General features: G+C 35.7%; 2 long non-coding RNA genes across 2 annotated transcripts in view; one reads left to right on the top strand and one right to left on the bottom strand.

Moving 5' to 3' along the window:
• LOC134676208 (uncharacterized) overlaps nt 1-14,145 on the bottom strand; it is a 43,604-nt gene extending 29,459 nt beyond the window's left edge. Inside the window, exon 1 of the long non-coding RNA XR_010099888.1 lies at nt 13,653-14,145. This is a non-coding gene — a long non-coding RNA (uncharacterized LOC134676208). The remainder of the gene's footprint in view (nt 1-13,652) is intronic.
• On the top strand, nt 997-3,743 carry LOC134676211 (uncharacterized). Its single transcript, XR_010099891.1, has 2 exons — nt 997-1,403; nt 2,023-3,743. It is a non-coding gene; the product is annotated as an uncharacterized LOC134676211 (long non-coding RNA).
• Nucleotides 14,146-21,073: the final 6,928 nt, after the last annotated feature.

Genomic DNA, 21,073 nt, shown 5'->3' with positions numbered 1-21,073 from the left:
AAATTTAACTAAATATATTGAAAAAAGGGGGCCGCTACTTAAATACACAATACAGTACGTAGCGGCCCCCTTTTTTCAATATCTTTCCTCAAATTTAAATAATCACGATTATTTAGCTGTGGCGCTAGTGTGCACGTTGAAGGGCTCTTAAGTTTCAAGATGATATGTACTGGGACCGCGTCGAGCACCATGCAGTACGTTTACCTTAAGCCCCCATTCGCACGGCAGCTTTTTCAACGCGCGTTAAAAAAGCGTTTGAATGACACAAATGGATAGCCATGTATGTAATGTATTCACACGACAGCGGTGACGCTTTTTGTCAAGCGTTGTTGGATTTTCAACTTTAAGCCTTGGTCGTTAAATCGAATTTAGAGTGCGGACAAATTCAAGCGCTTTTTTAACGCGCGTTGTAAAAGCTGTCGTGCGAATGGGGGCTTACAGCTTGTAAATTGGGCTATACACCCCGCCGCAGGATCATTCCGGGCTGTATTTCACTTATCGCGGGTTAAGCGATTTGCGCTCCGCTGGCTCTAATCAACCGCGCACACTGTACACTGTACTACAATGCTACAAATGTGGCATACGGCAGATACGAAATCAGCTAATTGAATATTTGCTATATGGCTGTTTCTACCTATAGATTAGATTAGATTAGATATTTTATTTCATGAAAGACAATTACATAATAAGTTTGCATTGAGTCAAAAATATAAGAATTTCTATCATGATCGTCAAAGTAAAATAAAATAAAAATGAAAATAATAACAATAATAATGAATTATTATTACGCTGCACAAACTTCTTCAATGATAATTATATATTTACTTGTAGTAGGCGTAATATCATTCAGCCTCTGGCCATGTTAAGTATTCAGAGTACCTAAAATTTTAAAATTTCTCAACGAGAATTCAAAATTTTGTATCAGATTTCTGAACGCATAGTCGCGCCCCCGCGCGCGCGCCGCTTCTGTCGCCCTCATTGACGTTTTTCATGCAGCCGCGGCCATTACGTCCTATTAAAATAAAAAAGTATTTATATCAAATAAAGGACGAAATATGTAAAGAAGAAAATAAAATAGTATATCTTATTTACCAATATTGCGGAATAGAAGAAAAAATAAGAAGATTGGAGAAGATTCAAGAGCATACGCGTTCAAAATCCAAATACGGCGTCCTTTCGTTGGAAAAGGCCCAGACGCGTTACATACCGATCGATGGATCATGGTCTTCAACCTATTCTAGGTCTGCAATTCTGCATCATCTAGATCCCTATCTCCGCCAGCGGCGTAGAGAAGTAGATATCGCTCGGTATCCAGATGTAAGCCTCGCTCTCCAATAGTGCCAGCATTCGGTTAATTATTTAACACACATAATATTCCGAAAAGGAACATTAATTATAATCAGGTAAAAAATATGATTTGTTTAAGTTATTTCTATCTGGTGTTAGTGCTGTGCGTTGGAGTGTTATAACTAGCCAACTGGTTGCTGACTGTACTTGGTTATGATGTGCATATGCATTCTGTAGCGCTATTCTCTGTTTCTAACTGCATAAAATGGCTGTGCTAATCATTTTGGAGTGTTAATCTAGACATCTCTGTTTGATATTCGCACTTGGCAACCTTGGCGTACTACACTAGGTGCGTTCACTGCCAGCAGCCAGGGGATATTGTCACATATTCCTTGCCAACAGCACCGAGACATTGCTCATGTCCTTCTTGATAATAGGGTGCATTATAAGCCACCTACAAGTCTTGCTAGATAAACTTACCTACTGGGTTTTGTGGCGTGTTCGGCTAGACACCGCTCTTAACCAAATGAGTTAATCATGTGGTATGCCAGATTAGGCCGTCTCTTGATAGATACTCATTGTCAAGTAGGTGAAATTAAGTAAAGTAGGTACTTATTCTAATGTCAGCAAGCGAAGAATTAAGCGAGCAAACCTTGACATTGTCGGAGGGAGGCACTAGAATTTTGGATATTATAGGAAAAATCCTTATAGGATAGTGCTGTTGTTTGATTACAGATAAATAATTAAGAACATTATAAAAGAAGTATGACCCGGACAAGATTACAAAAGACTACTCTGTGCTGTAACAAATTATTGGTCCTCCGAAGATGAACCCAGAGACTTAAGCTGCAGCTGGCGAGATTCTTGCCAGTGGGGAACGAGGCTAAGTATTGAAATGATACAAATAAAGTTTCCTGTTCTCTAACTGAGATGATTAAGCTCTAAAAAATTGTGTACTGTACCAGCTATAAGAAGATATTGTCATTTTTAAGTGATTCTGTTCATTTTTAGTGTTCCGTACAAAACTTTGTTTACGGAACACTTATGGGATCACTTCGGTCTTGTTTGAAATTAAATAATGAATCATAATAAATGGCATAAGAGGTTTATTAAACCTTTTAAAAAATGCTGTTGACAAGTGATGTTTTAGGAACATCTAGCAGAAAAAGTTTAATCTCCGGCAGCTCAGCCCGTAAGCCTGGCACTTTAAACTTCAAAGGCTCAACTACCAATCATATTTTCTAACGTATGATTTGCTGTTGTATTTGTTTCATACAAAAAAGTATTATTAAACATAACAATATACAAAAACCCCTGGTCAAAAGCAAGGAAGAGGAAGCGGAGCAAGATTTTTCCTCTCTGCATTCACAATGTGGTCGCACACAGCGACACCACAACAGCTTGTGTTCGTTTAGAACAAATTCTTAAAAGCAGTGGTTTATTTTTTTTTTACATACAAGGATTTTGTCCGGGCTATCTCATACAAAGTTCCTTTTTTATCTGTGCCAACACCTACAAGTATTCCGAAATATGATCACACCTGTGAAATTGATAGTCGAATACTAGAAAAATAATGTTCACTTTATATGTACAGCAAGGCAAGATCCATATATCAACATAAGCACATTTAGGTAGTGCAACTGAGCGGTTTTAAGTTAACAAGATATTAGAATTGCCAGAAACTAAGAACACAAAAATTGTTAAATGAGCACTAGCTCCAAGATGTGTTTACTTGATTGCTTGAATGTAGAAAACATATCTGTTTCATGTGGAAAGATGAGATTTCAGTTTTTAGTCCTAACTATTAAACTAGATATCTCTCTAGCTAGATATATGTGCCAGACCTTTTATGAAGTGTTTAAGATCACATACACACACACGGTTTAGATGATAGATATATCTATTGTTGATACTCCTTATAACAAATGTTATACTATGTAGGTACTTATACAGGATACACTTAATTATAGTCTTGGTACCATTACCTATGTGGAGTTATAATCAAATGGAACTAGCTCCTTAGTACCTCTGAAAGCTGGTTACTATATATATAGATTTATTTCTTTACCTACTAAGGAAAAAATTCAAAGTTATTCTAAAGATAAAGCCCTTTATAAATTGGTACATTGCTAATACAAATTGGTTGTTTGTATAGTTATAAGTTTTGCTAATGAATATGGCTATGTGTATGTTTACACAAACGCTTTAAGGGTTAAAGAGCTGAAAAGACAATAATACATACTTATACTAAATTCAATATATTTTAAAGAAACCTAGTGTGACATTTTTTGGTGGCTCATTAAAATAAAGAATTATAAATATACTTTCTGCTGATATTTACTTACTTACAGTAACAGTTTATTTACATGCTGGGGCGGCCGATTAGAAATGAGTTAGCTGTTGGATTATGGAAGGAGTCAAAAAGAATATATATTACATTAAATTTGTTCAGCTTATGGTGGTCTTTTATGTTTAAAGACTTTCTTTCCGGTTTACCAGATTGTGAGATGCTTCTGAGAGAAGACAACACAGCTATCGCAATTATTTATAAACCGAATAGGTGAAATTAAATCCTGTATTTTTGATGTCTAGGAACATTTTGCAGTGGAGCGAAAGACATTACAATATTCTACTTAAATGATATATTTGTGCTATAAATGTTATAAGCTGATTAAGTGATAACTTGGTATTTTAGAGTTTTAATACAAATTAAATTTGAAATGTCTTGCAACATTTTGGAATTTCATATACCTACCGAGTTATTGGTAGCCGTGCAGATGAAATATGTGAACGCTATACATATATCCTGGTGAAGTAACCCAGAAGTTTTTTCTACATAAGTAGATGCTTTCATATTTTCATGAATATAAAAAATATTTTATCTATGCTTTCCTTTCATTTGAAATGAAATCTAAGGTATTAAAGTTATAGGAAAACCAGAAGACACCGTCACTGAAACTACTCAGTTTTACAAAATATTTATGAGTATTATGTTACATATAGGTAATTGTAAAGATTAGAGCCCCAGCTCTCAATTAAATAAACTTTCCATTAACCGGGTTCAAGTTTCAACAGCGTCTTATCCTGGTTACCCCAGCGTTATCCGGGGAGTGCCATCAGCCATCTCTGAACGAGCAGGGAAGAGGAGGAGGAGACAGGAGGAACTTCTGATTGGTGAGGCCAACAGTATGGTGTAATCCCTTGCGCCCAACACCGTCAAGCAACATGATACCTAAACACTTGAAATACTGGTGTATGTTTTGTGAAAATAATTACATAATTATTTTATGGTATCTGTTCCAGAAGTGCTTGCCGTTTTAATAGCATTACTTATGCTAGGTATAGAAGTGTAATCTGTAAATCTGTTCTTGGGTTTTTATTGGGGACTAGGCTCTCCTCAAATGATACAATTGAACATTTTAGGAAGAACGTTTTTTAGATTACACCCACCTCAACATTAAAGTGGGAGCTGATACCTTAATCAGTCTTAAATTACTTATCAACAATGTCACCAACTAATGAAAATATTTCATTAGGTACAGACAGAAAAAGTAAAAAATTACTTTATTTCTTTTATTAGCCATTGTGATTGTACCCAACGTGCAAACCCTGTAATTGATAAAATATGAAACTTTATTCTGATTTTTGATAAAGACCTTTATGGCTTTATAAATTACAGTAACCTTTGCTACCTTCAAAATTATTTTTTCAAGATAAAACTAAATTGAAATTGAGTAAGGTTGCTTAAGCTAAACATTGGTTAGCTATATATAAATGAATGATAATATTCGTGATGGTAGATTATTAAATTGTTAGTGATTATATATTATTGCCTTTAAAAAACCTCATGCAAAATTGCATGTTAACTCCTAATTTCTATACCTACTACATCTCAAGCAATAAAATTCTGTCTATTTCATAGAAAAAATCTCTTCCCAAACGATTTGTAGATGGACTAAGTCCTACTCTTAAAAAATAGTGGTGTTGATATTTTTTAATCTCACCACTCATTTAACCCATTATGCGCAGCCTGACAAGGCTGCTCAGGCTGATAAGCAGCAAAATCGTTTAGGAGTTAATATTGATGGAAGAAAAACATTACACTTCTAATATTTTGCTCAATTTCATAATCATAGTTCCATCTAATTCTAATAATTATATAAAGATATATCCTTACTATCTAGTTAATGAGAAAATAAGTGTTACCAAAGGTTGTAAGCAGCAACACACTATCAAGAGTTGCTTATAGTTGTTGAATTCGTTAAAAATTGCATCTCATGCTAACATTTGATTTTGTTGATAGTCCTATAATAATTGAGTTTTAAGTGGTACTTGGTGGTACTAATGAAATACCTAATAATAAGAAACAAATTAATTTTGTTTTAATTATCATATGACAGGCAGTTTGATGAAATAATGATCTCTATATCTATAATGATCACTAGATCTCTAAATAATGTTGACTAAATATACATATATACTGAAAATAGTTGATGATAACTAAAAAGGTACCTACTTTAAAAATGAAATCATAAATCATTGATTTCATTATTGTAAGTAATACAAAGCCAAAACAAACTTTGAATACTTATCTCTAAACATCTACAAGTAAATATATAATTATCATTGAAGAAGTTTGTGCAGCGTAATAATAATTGGAAATTAAACGAACTTACCTGTAAGTGAAGTTCTATTTCAATTATATTAGCTGCACAAACTTCGAAATGATAATCCCTCCCGCCCAGTACCCGCGTTGTCCTGAGACAACCAGGGATTTTAATAGTGAAAAATCCCTGTCAAAGTTTAAAATAATATTGGCTTTGCTGAGTTGCGGGCCAAGCTGTCATATCAGTTGGCATATTCACTGCCAGCGCGAGCTACGAGCGAAGCTGATAATATGCGTTTTCCGCTTTGTAGCGACAAGCGCCTAAGACTAGAGAACCTGCCTAGGTAGCGGGTCACTGGCAGTGAAAGTATTATGTCTTGGCTTGTTACTCTAAACTAAATGAGGGCGACAGAAGCGGCGCGCGCGCGGGGGCGCGACTATGCGTTCAGAAATCTGATACAAAATTTTGAATTCTCGTTGAGAAATTTTAAAATTTTAGGTACTCTGAATACTTAACATGGCCAGAGGCTGAATGATATTACGCCTACTACAAGTAAATATATAATTATCATTTCGAAGTTTGTGCAGCTAATATAATTGAAATAGAACTTCACTTACAGGTAAGTTCGTTTAATTTCCAAATAAGGGCAGCTTGTGGCGAGCTGTTGGGGAGTAACGACCCCACGGACCCGAGTGCTCCCGAGAGTCGGTCAGGGTCTCCGTCTCCGGCGTGTCTTCGTCGGTCGGAGTAGACCCCAAGGGGACCCGCAGGACTCTCAGCTCTGGCTTGCCTTAATTGGCCGTCCAGAGAGGAGTCGCTAGAGCTATATGCTCCAGGGGTGGAAGTGAAAGATGCATAAGACGCGAGTTGGCACAGTGGCTGGTAACAGCCACTGGGTAGAAAGCGGCGCACACCTCTCGACACCCCTGAGCCGCTCACACCGATGTTGCTCCTGGTCGTCTTTACGACGGCAGTTTCAGGGGCCCATCTAGTCAGCGGCGAGTCACCGCCTGCCTCGATGACGGTGTTAACATTGTTATGGCAGGTGTCCGGACCTCTTTTACAATAGCCCAGTCTCATAGTCCACCCAAACTTCAATCCATAGACCGGTATACTGTTCTCTTTTTCTACAATAGTCCCAATGCCTGCTGAGACCGGTTCACGGGTGTCTATTGTTGCACCTGTGAACGGGTTCCAGCAGGCGTTCTACATGACATAAAAGCTCTCCAAGGGGCCTCTACGTGTTGGATCTGTGTCCCCACGCAAGCCTATCAAAAAACCGGGATTATAGGCCCGTGATATCCAAGGAGATGAAATAAGATTATAGCTCCAATAAGGATTGTCGACACAATTAGAATAAGAGATATAGGTTAAGGTATTAAAATTATTGATTACCGCAACTCCAAAATTGAACGACGATCGATGTTACACCTTGAGTGCTTTTGATTCGACTAAAACTATAGTTGGTCAAGCAAATCTTGTCAGTAGAAAAAGGCGGCAAATATGAAAAATTAAGGCGTGAAGGGATATCGTATCATAGTTACAGTAGTTTTCCTATGTAACCGTTCAAAGATGCCACAAACACTGCATGTCGCACAGTGTCTCCCGTCTTTAAGCGGGTCTTTTCGACGGATGAGCAATGTCATTATCTGATGATTAACACTTTGGAAGAATACGGTAATGAACTTAATGGAGTGCACCGATTTCTTTCACAAATCAGTGAATTTTCGGCCTTTTCTTTTGAAGTAAATAGGTCGCGCTTAATATTTAATGAAGGAACCTAAAGTATGAAAAGGATTTTGTTCTGAAAACGTCGAGTTGGTTATTTAAAATATAAAGTAAGTATCTTCATAATGACTCTAATTAGGGCCTAATTATGACCATTTCGCATTCGCAAACTCTTCGAATTAATAGAAAAAAACGTCTGCAAAGATTTTGATATACCACGCAGGGCAAGTGTTATTTTCAACGTCAAACTTCTATGAAATTGTGACGTATTAATAACACTTGCACTGCGTGGGCTATCAAATCGCTGCAGACTTTTCTTGGTCTATCTCTAACAATTTGGCTATGTGTTTAGGTACCTACTTAATATAATGTGTGAACTTGGTGGGGGAATTAAAAGCGATGATGGCGTTAGCTGTGGCAAAAACTGTAAAATTTTATGTCACATATTTTCATGAAAAAATTGCCAAAATATGATGCGTTTACACAAAATATGATGAAAAATTAATTGGGAGTATTACTGCAATGTTTTACCGCCAGAGTGCAGCACTAGTGCACATAGTATACCATAAAGTACCTAGTATACATACTAGGCCTTATACAGTTTTTTGACAAGTTTTCATTAGGACTTTGATATACCGGGTGTGGCCTGTAACATGAGCAATAAATTAAACCGTTGGCTGTACTCCTCATATTGACCAACATTTGTTCAGCGACTTTTAAAAATTACTTGTGGTTTGATTTTTAATACACTTTAAAGTTTATTCTAAGACGCAATGTATTGCGAATTTTGTCATGTTTAAGGCAGTGACAAGCAACGTCAATCACAATGATAATGGCGTGGCGATGGCGTCCATTGAATATAATATTTATTTTGTATGAAAAATAGGGAGTCTAAATACTTCATAATTTTTAAAGGTTGTTGAACAAAAGTGTCACCGTTTGAGGAGTACAATCTATGTTTTAATTATTTGCTCATGTTACAGGCCACACCCGGTATATCAAAGTCCTAATGAAAACTTGTCAAAAAACTGTATAAGGCCTAGTATGTATACTACGTACTTTATGGTATACTATGAGCACTAGTGGTATACTTACTTCACTCTTTGACTTTGATGCATCAAGGCGGTTTGTTCACAGGTGGCCTACCGCGAAACGCGATAATGGAATTTTCGTTATCTGCCTCTCTATCGATCAAATAGGCAAGAGAGAGAGGCAGAAACCGAACTTTCGATTTTGTTTCGCGTTTCGCGGTAGACCCTGTGATTGTGCTATTAACGCCCTCTACGCAGAGTTTTGCTTAATATTCCCTATTAGTAGTATAAATAAAAAACCGGGCAAGTGCGAGTCGGACTCGCGCACGAAGGGTTCCGTACCATAAAGCAAAAAAAAAACGGAAAAAAATGCAAAAAGAAAACGGTCACCCATCCATCCATTAGTATTTGGAAATTAAACGAACTTACCTGTAAGTGAAGTTCTATTTCAATTATATTAGCTGCACAAACTTCGAAATGATAAATATTAACTGTGTAGTACGCGCTTATCATTCAACCTATTCCACATGAAAGTTACAGAGAGGTAAAACCAAAATTAAAAATATGTATGATTTATGAACGCAACTCCAACGCTGAACGGTTCCCGCGCCGTCATCTGTCACGCTCACGTCATTTAGTTTAGAGTAACAAGCCAAGACATAACACTTTCACTGCCAGTAGCCCGCTAGAGTTCTCTATTCTTAGGTACTTATCGCTACAAAGCGGAAAAACATATGGTATCCGCTATACATACTTGTAGCTCACGCTGGCAGTGAATATGCCAATAGATGGAACAACTTGGCCTCCAATTCAGCAAAGCCAATATTACCATAACTTTGACAGGGATTATAGGTACACGAATCCCTGGTTGTCTCAGGACAACGTGGGTACTGGGTGGGATGGGTTATCATTTCGAAGTTTGTGCAGCTAATATAATTGAAATAGAACTTCACTTACAGGTAAGTTCGTTTAATTTCCAATTATTATTACGCTGCACAAACTTCTTCAATGATAAATATTAACTGTGTAGATGTTTAGAGATAAGTACCTATTCAAAGTTTGTTTTGGCTTTGTATTGCAACAATGAAATCATTGATTAACAATGATTATGATTTCATTTTAAATTAGGTACCTTTTTAGTTACTTATCATTAACTATTTTCAAAATATATGTATATATATTTAGTTTATAACATTATTTAGAGATCTAGTGATATCATTTCATCAACTGTCTATCGTCAGTATAGATAGTTGAAACAAAAATAATTTAATCCTTATTAATAGGTGTATTTCATTTATACCACCAAATACCACATATAAACTTAATTATTATAGGAATATCAAAGAAATCAAAGGATAGCATGAGATGCAATTATTAACGAATACAACAACTACAAGCAACTCTTGACAGTGTGTTGCAGGTTACAACTTTTAGTAACACTTATTTTCTCATTTATCATAGTAAGGATTTAATAAAATTATTGGATAGAACCATGACTATGAAATTAAGAAAATCATTATAAGAATCACTCCACCTTGATGTTTTTCTTCCACCAATATTAACTCCTAAACGATTTACAGTTGACACCAACACAAAACAGGCTAAATAGGTGGTGAAAATAAAATTATACTTATCAATACAAGTCTTTAAGAGTTGACTTAGTCCCTCTACAAATCATTAGGGAAGTGATTTTTTCATGATTTTGAGGGCAATAAATAATCACTAACAAGTTAATAACTACCATCACGAATATTATTATTTGTTATTTATATAGGTACAGGTAATCAATGTTTTACACCTCATCCAATTTAAAATTAGTGTTTTCCCTGAAAAAAATAATAATACTATGGATAGCAAGGGTTGCTGAAATTTATCAATCAGAATAACAGTAAAGTTTGATATTTTTTCAAGGACAGGGTTTGCACGTTGTGTACAAGCACAACAGCTAATAAAAGTGATATAATAATTTTTTACTTTATCTTAATCCTGTAATGGATGATTTTCATTAGTTGGTGACATTGTTAATAAATAATTTAAGACCGATTAAGGGTACCTAGGTCACACTTTAAGGTTGAGTTTGGTGTAATCGAAAAAACGTTCTTCATAAAGTGTTCAATTCTGTCATTTTGAGGAGAGCTTATTCCCCAATAAAAGCACACGAGCAGATTTACAATTATTTACACATCTATACCTAGCTCCCTCATTACATAAGTAATGCTATTAAAACGGCAAGCACTTCTGGAACAGATGCCATAAAATAATGAATGTAATTATTTTTACATAACATACACTAGTATTTCAAGTGTGTGTATGTGTGTGTGCTTGACGGTGTTGGGCGCAAGGGATTACACCGCACTGTACTCCTTTCTCCCCTTCCTCTTCTCCTTCAGTGATGGCTGATGGCACTTCCTGGATAACACTGGGGTAACCAGGATAATACGCTGTTGAAACTTGAAACCAGTTAATAAAATATGTTTTTATAAATGAGAGCTGGGGCGCAAATCTATACAATTATATGTACATATGCGTATAAATATTTTGTAAACTGGGCAATTCCAATGACCGTGCCTTGATGCTTTCTACTTTTCCTAAAACTTTAAGACCTTAGATTTCGTTTCAATTGGAAGGAAAACATAGATAAAATATTTTTGCAAAAGCATCTACTTATGTAGAAAAAACATCTGGGTTACTTCACCAGGATATTTGTATAATAACCAATAACTCGGTAGGTACTATATAGATTTCTAAAATGTTGTAAGAAATTTCAAATTTAATTTGGGTTAAATCTGAAATCTTACACTATTTTCATTCAATCAGCTTATGACACAGCACATATATCATTTAAGTAAAATATTGTAATGTTTCTTTTCACACCACTGCCTAATGTTCCTAGACATAAAAATACTGTATTTCATTTCACCAGTTTGTAAATAAACTATGTATGAAATGTAATTGCGATAGCTGTGTTGTCTTCTCTCAGATGTATCTCAGTCTGGTAAACCGGAAATGAGGGTCTTCAAACATAAACAAGACCACCATAGGCTGAACAAAATTAATGTAATGCATTCTATTAGGCTCGTTTCATAATTTCCACACGGGTGTAAGTATTACTGAAAGTGATTAACATTCTGCAAAAAATATATATTTATAACCCTTTATTTTAATTAGCCACCAAATTATGTCACACTAGGTGATATATTGGAATTGTATTTCTTTAAAATATACGAAATTCAGTATAGGTAAGTAAGTACTTTTATCTTTTCAGCTCTTTAAATACACACATAACCATATTCATTAGCCAAACTTGTAGGTATCGGTACAAACAACCCATTTATATGAGCAAAGTTCATTAAAAATAATGACAATGAGACCAATAAGTATATAAAGGACTTGTTTTGTTTTATTTAAGTTTGTATTTTTTCCTATCGGCTAAAGAAACAATTCTAGTATTACCCAGCTCTCTAAGGTAAGTACTAAGGAGCTAGTTTCATTTGATTATAGCTCCATATAGGTAATGGTATCAAGACTAATTAAGTGTATCTTGTATAGGTATGCACCTACATCGTATAAAAACATTTAAAAATGAGCTTCAACAATTGATATATAATCTAAACGAATGCTCATTGTGTGACCTCCAGATCTTAGACACTTCATGGAAGGTCTGACACATATAGACACCTAGTCTAATAAATGGACTTATGTCATTACTTCATTAGTTTCATAACAGTTCCAATTCCCTGTTGACTTAAATTGCTTAGTTGCAATAAATTTACTTGTCTTAAATATACCTATATGTCTTATAGGTACCTGTATTTATTTCTCTTAGGATTTGGTACAGAAAATATTTAAGTCAATATTAAACTGTAAAAAGTTTACCTACATTATTATATAAGAACATCATAGGCATATTCACACATTATATATCACAGTCACCTAGTTTTCTAGTATTTGACTATCAATTTCACAGAAGTGATCATATTTCGGGATACCTGTAGGTATTGGCACAGACAAAAAATTGAATTTTGTATGACGAAATCCTTGTAAATATGATGTCACTGCAATTAAAGAAGTGTATTTAAATAAACCACAGCTTATGAGAATTTGTTCTAAATGGACACAGGCTGTTGTAATGTCACTTGAGTGCGACCACATTATGACTGCAGAGAAGAAGGTGCTGCTTTTTTGACCAGGGTTTTTGTCTGTTGTAATGTTAAATTAATACTTAATTATATGAAACAAATACAAGTAGCAGCAAAAACATACATTGAAAAATATGATTGATAATTGAGGCCTTCAAGTTGAAGTACCGGGCCATAAGCCATTAGTTTTTCTGCTAGATATTCTTATATCACTTGTTGACAGCATGTTTTAAAAAATCTCTAATGCCATTTATTGTGCTTTAGTATTTAAAGGACTGCTGCCTTAGCAAAGATTCTCAGTGATGATCATCACTCAAAAGAAAGTCAGTCACTTAAAAGCGACACCAGGTTGTCATAGCCGGTTGCAGCACAAAATTGATTGAGAGCTAAATCATCACAGTTAGCAACCAGGAAACTTTATTTTGTTTCATTTCAATACTTAGCCTTGTTCCTTACTGACAAGAATCTCACCAGCGGCAGTTTAAGTTGCTGGGTTCATCTTCAGAGCACCAATAAAATTTTACAGCGCAGATTATTTTTGCATAATCTTGTTTGGGTCATACTGGTTTTGTAATGTTTTTAATTATACATCTGAAAACAAACAACGAGGTTGTCCTATTAGGATTTTTCCATATCCAAATTTCTGGTGCCTCCGTCCCACAATGTCAAGATTTACTCGCTTAATTCTTTGCTTGCTGAAATAAGAATAAATGTTTTAATTCACCTACTTGAGGATGAGTATATATGAAGAGATGGCCTATTTGGCATACCACATTGATTAACTCATGGGGTTAAGAGCTGTGTCTAGTCTAACACGCCACAAAACCCAGTTCTAGCAAGACTTGTGGCCTTAAGTCCACTGCCATTGGCAGGTAGGACATGAGCAATATCTCAGTGCTGTTAGTAAGGAATATGACAACACCACAATGTCCCAAGGATACTGGCAGTGAACGCACCTAGTATTAGTATGTGAAAGATTTCCAAGTGCAAATATCATCAGAGATACCTAGGTTAGTACTCCAAAAAACTTAGCATAGCCATTTTGCAAACAGATGCACCTAAATTAGTGCTCCAAAATGCAGTGCACAGCTCAGTCACCATGTGCATGCGCATGTGCATGTGCAGTTAGCAGACAGACACACCTAGTATAGTGGCCCAGAATGCACAGTGCACGGCACAACCACCGTGTGCAGTTAGCAGACAGATGCACCTATCATAGTGCTCCAGAATGCAGTGCACAGCTCAGTCACCATGTGCAGTTAGCAGACAGACACACCTAGTATAGTGGCCCAGAATGCACAGTGCACGGCCCAACCACTGTGTGCAGTTAGCAGACAGATGCACCTAGCTAAAATAGTCGAAAATCATGAACAAATAAGCACTTGATATTTCTCCACTATATTTCTTACCTTTTTCTTTCCCTTTCGAAATTTTAGATATGTATTAAACATTCGGTCGCTGGCGAGCGAGGAGGGCATAGATTGCTTTTTATACGCCACGCGAAAAATCGCTTTTTTCTCTACGCCGCTGGCGGAGATGGAGATGATAATGCAGACCTAAAATAAAAAGTAGGTACGTCCATTGCCTGCTAGATTCTTATTTTGATATCCGGGCATGGATGGCTATCCATGCTATATGATGCTATCCACGAAACGACGCCGCCTTTGACCTTGATCGCGAAAGTAGCATTTCCTTCTTCAATCTTCTTGTATTTTCTTCCAATTTTGTAATTGGTCGGACTGTCGTACACTAATATTTAATTTTTTCACATATTAATTATGTATTTACTATTATTTTCTGATAAAAATGTAATATTTTATCAAGCTCTAATGGTTTAGGTTGACATGAATAAACACAATGACGTGAGCGTGACAGATGACGGCGCGGGAACCGTTCAGCGTTGGAGTTGCGTTCATAAATCATACATATTTTTAATTTTGGTTTTACCTCTCTGTAACTTTCATGTGGAATAGGTTGAATGATAAGCGCGTACTACACAGTTAATATTTATCATTGAAGAAGTTTGTGCAGCGTAATAATAATTGTTGTTATAGCGGCAACAGAAATACATCATCTGTGAAAATTTCAACTGTCTAGCTATCACGGTTCGTGAGATACAGCCTGGTGACAGACGGACGGACGGACGGACGGACGGATGGATGGATGGATGGACGGACGGACGGACGGACGGACGGACATCGAAGTCTTAGTAATAGGGTCCCGTTTTACCCTTTGGGTACGGAACCCTAAAAATACCCCAAATGCTCGGAGTAATTAACAATGGAGCCGCCATTAACAGGCGTTCCCCTCTGTCGAAAATAGGCGGCCAATGGTCAACCACATGTCAACCATATGTATGGACTGACGTTTATCTGACATGACGTACCTATTCATTTGATTTATTTATTTAATCGTATGGCAAGATGTTAACGTACGTTTTAAATTTGATGTGCCCCTCCCCCGCAAAAAACGGCAGACTATTTTGTACCGAAAATTTTAGACATGGCGTCTCCGTTGGTTATATCCTCTAAGCCCAAATGTGTATGTTTTTTTTTTTTAATTATTTTGAGTTTTGTAATCTTTAGCAGTATCTAAACGCATGTAATGACAGCGTTTTACACAAAAATAAAACGCTAATTAAATAACTTACCCTATTCGGAACCTAATAATAATATTGAGAGTGGCAACACTGTTGTCGGTCGTATTGTCCTTTTCTAGCATATACGTCCCTCTCTCTCCCACACTCCCACCACAGCAGTTTGCTTTTTGGCGGTTGTCGCAAAAACAAATTTCCAACTCATTGTCTCAAAATTATACATATTTACACCAGGCAGGATTAAAACTTTAGGTTCCGAATAGGGTAAGTTATTTAATTAGCGTTTTATTTTTGTGTAAAACGCTGTCATTAAACAACTGTACCGCTATTCGGAACCTAATAATAATATTGAGACGTGTTTGTTATCGCCTGGTGGTGGGAAGACGCCAAGCCAATGTGATTATACATGTACTTATTATGTATATGTAATATTATTATATTATGAGTGTTTAATTAATTATGCAGTACACCCTTTATTTTAACACCTGTGAGGAGAGAGGTATTTAGTAAAGCATACAATTTGATATTCCATTATATTATGATACTAACTTAACATTTTATATACGTACTTAATGTACTTATAAATGTTCAAAAAGAATAAGTGAGTCACCACAAGGGTGCTATACTTAATTACTTAAATGTATGTGAAAACTAGGTAAAAGAAGATGTGATAAGTCAGTCTACTCTTCAAGGAGCATACACATCTGTTATAAGGAGTAATGTAATTCAAGTATGAAAAGATAAAAATAATAAAGTACTAGAGTAGTTTTTATTTATAAGTCGCAATTATTATCAAATTTGATAATAATTATCTATAATAGTAAAGTAAGCAGTTGCAGGAATATAACAAGGACAGGACATTTCTTATTTCCAGAATCCCTCGGGATTAAGTAGACGAATATTTTAATTATTCGTTATATCACTATCACCACAAACAGAGTTAATAAAATTAGGTACTTATTGAAATGTCATAGGGAATCACTAAATTTATTTAATGACTGTAAGCCATATACTTGGTTATAGGTTATAGTTATAGCTATAAAATGCATTTAACCCTTTTAAACGCTTTACTAACGAGAACGCAAGTCAGTGTACATAAATAAACCTTGCTTAAAAGTGTGAAGGTTACTATGAGAGCTTAAGCCACAACACTCATGTGTTCACTGCGCTGTGGCACTAGTTATGACGCTTTGTGGTGTTCTTGTGTAGAATTGCTACAGAACTTTATCAATAATATTTGCAGAGTCATTCTAATTAAATTCATGTTTAGCTATCATAACCTTAATTTTACTCAATAATTTGTATATATATAGTAAGAGTAGTTTCTTAGTGGTTTACTTTATCTGGTGCCTACTGGTAGACATAAGCCTTAAAACTTTATTGGTTCTGACCGCTAAAGTGGCTAATTTTCTGTAAACTATTCATAGACATTGCTTAATTTTGAATATTCAGTTTTCTCTATTCAGTGTGTAAATTATAAGGAATCAGATACTTAATTCGAAACCCTAGCTCATCGCATAGGTGCTTTTAACCGAAATACAAATTTATGTGCTTATTTCGTGATTTTACATTATTTGCTGTGGGAAACCAGGGGGTTCCCTATTACCATTTGCCGGGCGCCTGTGGCCCCAAAGCCAACAGCGCAGAGGCCCTTTAAGAGGGAGCTATTTTATGCTATTCAATGCTAGAATCAACACTTTGTCGAATCTATTAGATATTTAGGTATACTTATCCTCCTTATGAACTAAGGATAATTGTTACTTGTTTATATTTCAATAATAGCAAGATTGTAAATTATTTTATATTCTGAAATATAATATTACTTAATTTGGGCCAGTGTACTTTTGTATACTATATCTCTGGCCTACTACCTACTATAGGTTAGTCTAATAACATCCCGCGTCCTGGGAGGCAATATACAGAGTTCTTGGATATATATTCACGATATCGCTAAGTGTGTGGACCTAGTTTTCCGACACTTGACTGCATGAAATTATTGTGTACATTTTTTACAGGTCTCGAGCAAGAAGGGTACCTATATATAGGTTGAGGTCCTTAACTTGTGGATTTGGTAATAGGAGCAAGACACAGACGGGGTGTAAATTAATTGATCCACCATGTTTCAAGAGATTCATGTGCATTGATGCCTTCAAGTTACACTGTACAGACAGACTATATAACTCTTTTGCAGAGTTTTGCTAACATATTATAATAAATGACTGCATTTGTTTGGGTGTACTTGTTCCACGACAAAAACATATTTATATATATTACAATGTATTTTTGAAAAGTACTCGCCTTTCAAAATAGCTTCGCCTTTTCGCAAGGCTTGCTGCTGTTTCACATTGTGCAAAGCAAACAGTATCGCAATGCTATAATTTTGTATAAATTGAGAACTAGAGGGTCATGCCCTAGACGTGACCGCCCAGAAGTTATACTAGAATCGTTCGTGCAAACCATTAAGTCACTGTTTATTAAAAACCTTATGACTGGGTACATTACATTCTACGGTGGGTACATTTGTTAAACGTATAGTATCAAACTATGACGAATAATGATAAGTGAATTAAGTGATAACAATATTTGGTCCGTGCATAGAAGCACGTGCCCTTGAGATTAGTGCATGGGTAGTTTAAAATAAACTTAATCTGTGCATAGGAGCACTTACGATCAAGGTGATTCGAATCCTCAAGGTTCACAAGGCAGACATAAGGGTGTAAAATAAAGCATTCATAAACGCCCAGTTTGGTCAGTTTTGTATATTTTTATTTCCAACATGCTTGTGCAGCACATGACAATTTTCCTATACCATGCCAGTCAGGGATATAATAATTAAATAGGTAACCTTGGTTATGTCGTGTACCTACATAGGTAGGTACTCGTAAAAATGTTAACTGAAAGACTAGTGCTCTCGAGGCAAATATAATTTATATTAATTTCGAGTCTGTCATAGCAGGCATAGACTTCAAAGGTTTTTAGATATTCATAGGGCCGCTAAACGGAACCCTTTGTACACCTTGAGCAGGCTGTTTGTGCTCTTGTAATTTTATTTTCACACCATGAGTGATATTAAACATAGCTTATTTCAGAATTGAACCGTAAGCTATGTTGTGTCGTGAGCTTAAGTGAGCCTGATTTAATTAGAGTCCACAGATTATCTGGACCTTGGAGGATTGACCACACCTTATTCTAAATATCAATATTCTGCCTGGGCTTATGGTCGAATTTAGGTGACTAAATCTCTTAGTATTATCCATGCCACCCACGTTATGAGGCTTAGCGTCTCCAGACCACAATTTTATATTAGGGTGCAAAGATTTTTTCATCTTTAAAATAAAAATGAGTCGAGATAGGCCTGGAATCTTAGGTTATTTTATACCTATTATATTATAATTTTAGAAATGTTAATTAGTCCAATTTTGGGTTTAGCCAATAGGGTGTCCGGGACCCTTAAAATAGATTGGTAAACAAAAATGAAACCTCGAATAACGAAGCCTATTTCGACTGATTTTTACCCAGAACATTATTTTGTTAGAACCCTTTTCACTTGTCCTTTGTCCAAAAGGATGTATTTACATATTCATCTTTGTTATATTTTTATGATTGTGGCCTACTCGCTCGCCTGTGTTATGACCATATCATTTAATTTCTGACATGCCTTGCGCAGGCTTATATTTATAGGTTGTAATATCATCATCAATAACTTGATATCAGTTTGTGAATGAATCAAAGATTATTTGGCACACCTTACGCAGGTGGAAACATGGCAGCCTTGCGCAGGCTTAAATAGGTACACAACATATTGGTTTCATCACAAATAACTTGACGTTAGTTTGTGCCTGAATAAAAGATTCTCTTAGGCACACCTTACGCAGGTGGAAACATAACAGACATAGCTTAAGAATATCATTCAAATGAAGTTTATGGGTAATATTCCCTTAGTTGAGAGTTCTTCGCTCGACAAGGGGAAAGGATTTACTTTAATAGGCACTTTTAGAAAGTGTCATTCACGGTGACGAGATTTGCCATAACTAAACTTTAACTCTACAGTTAGCGAAAATAATTTGAAATTATGAAGCAAACCATGCGTCTTCGTCAATGAATCAATCTAAACATTCCCATATCGTTAATGCCCTTTCAAGTCACAGGCTTCCGATTTTATTTAAAACGTTTACAAGTGTAGGTACTATTTATGTAGGTAGGTAGGTAGGCTTAAAGATTGACCGTCTTGTATGTACCTATAGTTACATATAGAATGAATAATCAAGTTATTCAAATCCAAAATAATACAAGCACATATAGCAACTACATGCAAGAGTTCTTTTAAGCTGTTAGTACCTGTTATTTTTTTAAAGAGATACCTATCTACCTACATTTTAACCATCTTTTTTTTTTTTTTTTTTTATTCAAAGATCTAGTTGGAGAGATATAAATTGGTAGATAAGGAGTGAAATACTTAAGGATTTCCATGTCATTCTTGCGCAGAGCCATGCTAATCTCTCTCTTTATCTAGTCAGACTTAAGTTTACGTACTGCCGAAGTACTCACTTTCCACAAAAATAAATGCAATGCTTGCGATGTAGGTTTGTTCGTTACCTTGTGTCCCTCAGAGCGGAAATAGAAGCCCCGCGAAGCGGGGCTTCATCGACTCCTAAGCGGGTACACGTTATTTATCAGCAAGTATATTACCAAAAAAAATATTTTGCAATATTATATTTAACCCGGAACGGGATAAACCGACAAGTTGCTGATAGATACTTGGACAGATAAACCCTACACGTCTATAAGCTTCTACCTTAATACGTAGGTTCTACGTAACACGTATTAACTATCCGATCCTTTCGTATTCGAAAACACAAATCACTTGAAAACTGAAGGGTATGCCTCCACACATCACCATTTAGTTAAGTGTTATACCTAATTTCACCCGTTATTATAGACACACAAAGATTTAAAGTAAATAAGTAATAAGACTCAGAAGAGACTTAATGTAGGTATAATATTAATTAAATTCTAATGGTGACAAGTGCACGCTTTACCAGCTCGATGTGTTTTCTAACATTATGTGTTTTAGTATTTTCATTAGCATAGCCACGGTGCGCGCAGGCAGCCTTTGAAAACTTACACATTACTATTCCGGATCGTTTTTATTTGCTAGATAGTTTAACGGACACTAAATTTAAATATTTATTTCGAACGGCAAAAGCCGTTAGAAACTGTTTTTCAATATAGTCAGCTAAACTGGGGTACAAATTCAAAAACTCACCAGCAGTTTAGCTTCACGACCTTCCAGATGGAAAAACAGCAAGCCAATGAGTTGGAAATTTGTTTTTGCGACAACCGCCAAAAAGCAAACTGCTGTGGTGGGAGTGTGGGAGAGAGAGGGACGTATATGCTAGAAAAGGACAATACGACCGACAACAGTGTTGCCACTCTCAATATTATTATTAGGTTCCGAATAGCGGTACAGTTGTTTAATGTCAAATCAAAAGGTCCGTTCTGTCACTGTCAAATTCTGTAAGTTGATACTATTTACGGTAATGATCAGCTTTTGTGAACGAAACGCATAAAGGAAAATACACCTTCTGTTTTTCATATTACAGTTAAATTTCAAAATAATATTTAATCGTAATTTTTGTAAAATACTTCATTTTGCATTTAAATAAAACTCTGACTATAATGTCA

The sequence above is a fragment of the Cydia fagiglandana genome, chromosome 24 (assembly GCF_963556715.1).
Source record: "Cydia fagiglandana chromosome 24, ilCydFagi1.1, whole genome shotgun sequence".
Lineage (NCBI taxonomy): Eukaryota > Metazoa > Arthropoda > Insecta > Lepidoptera > Tortricidae > Cydia > Cydia fagiglandana.
The sequence above is the reverse complement of the archived record's forward strand: the minus strand, read 5'-3'. Positions and strand labels throughout refer to the sequence as shown.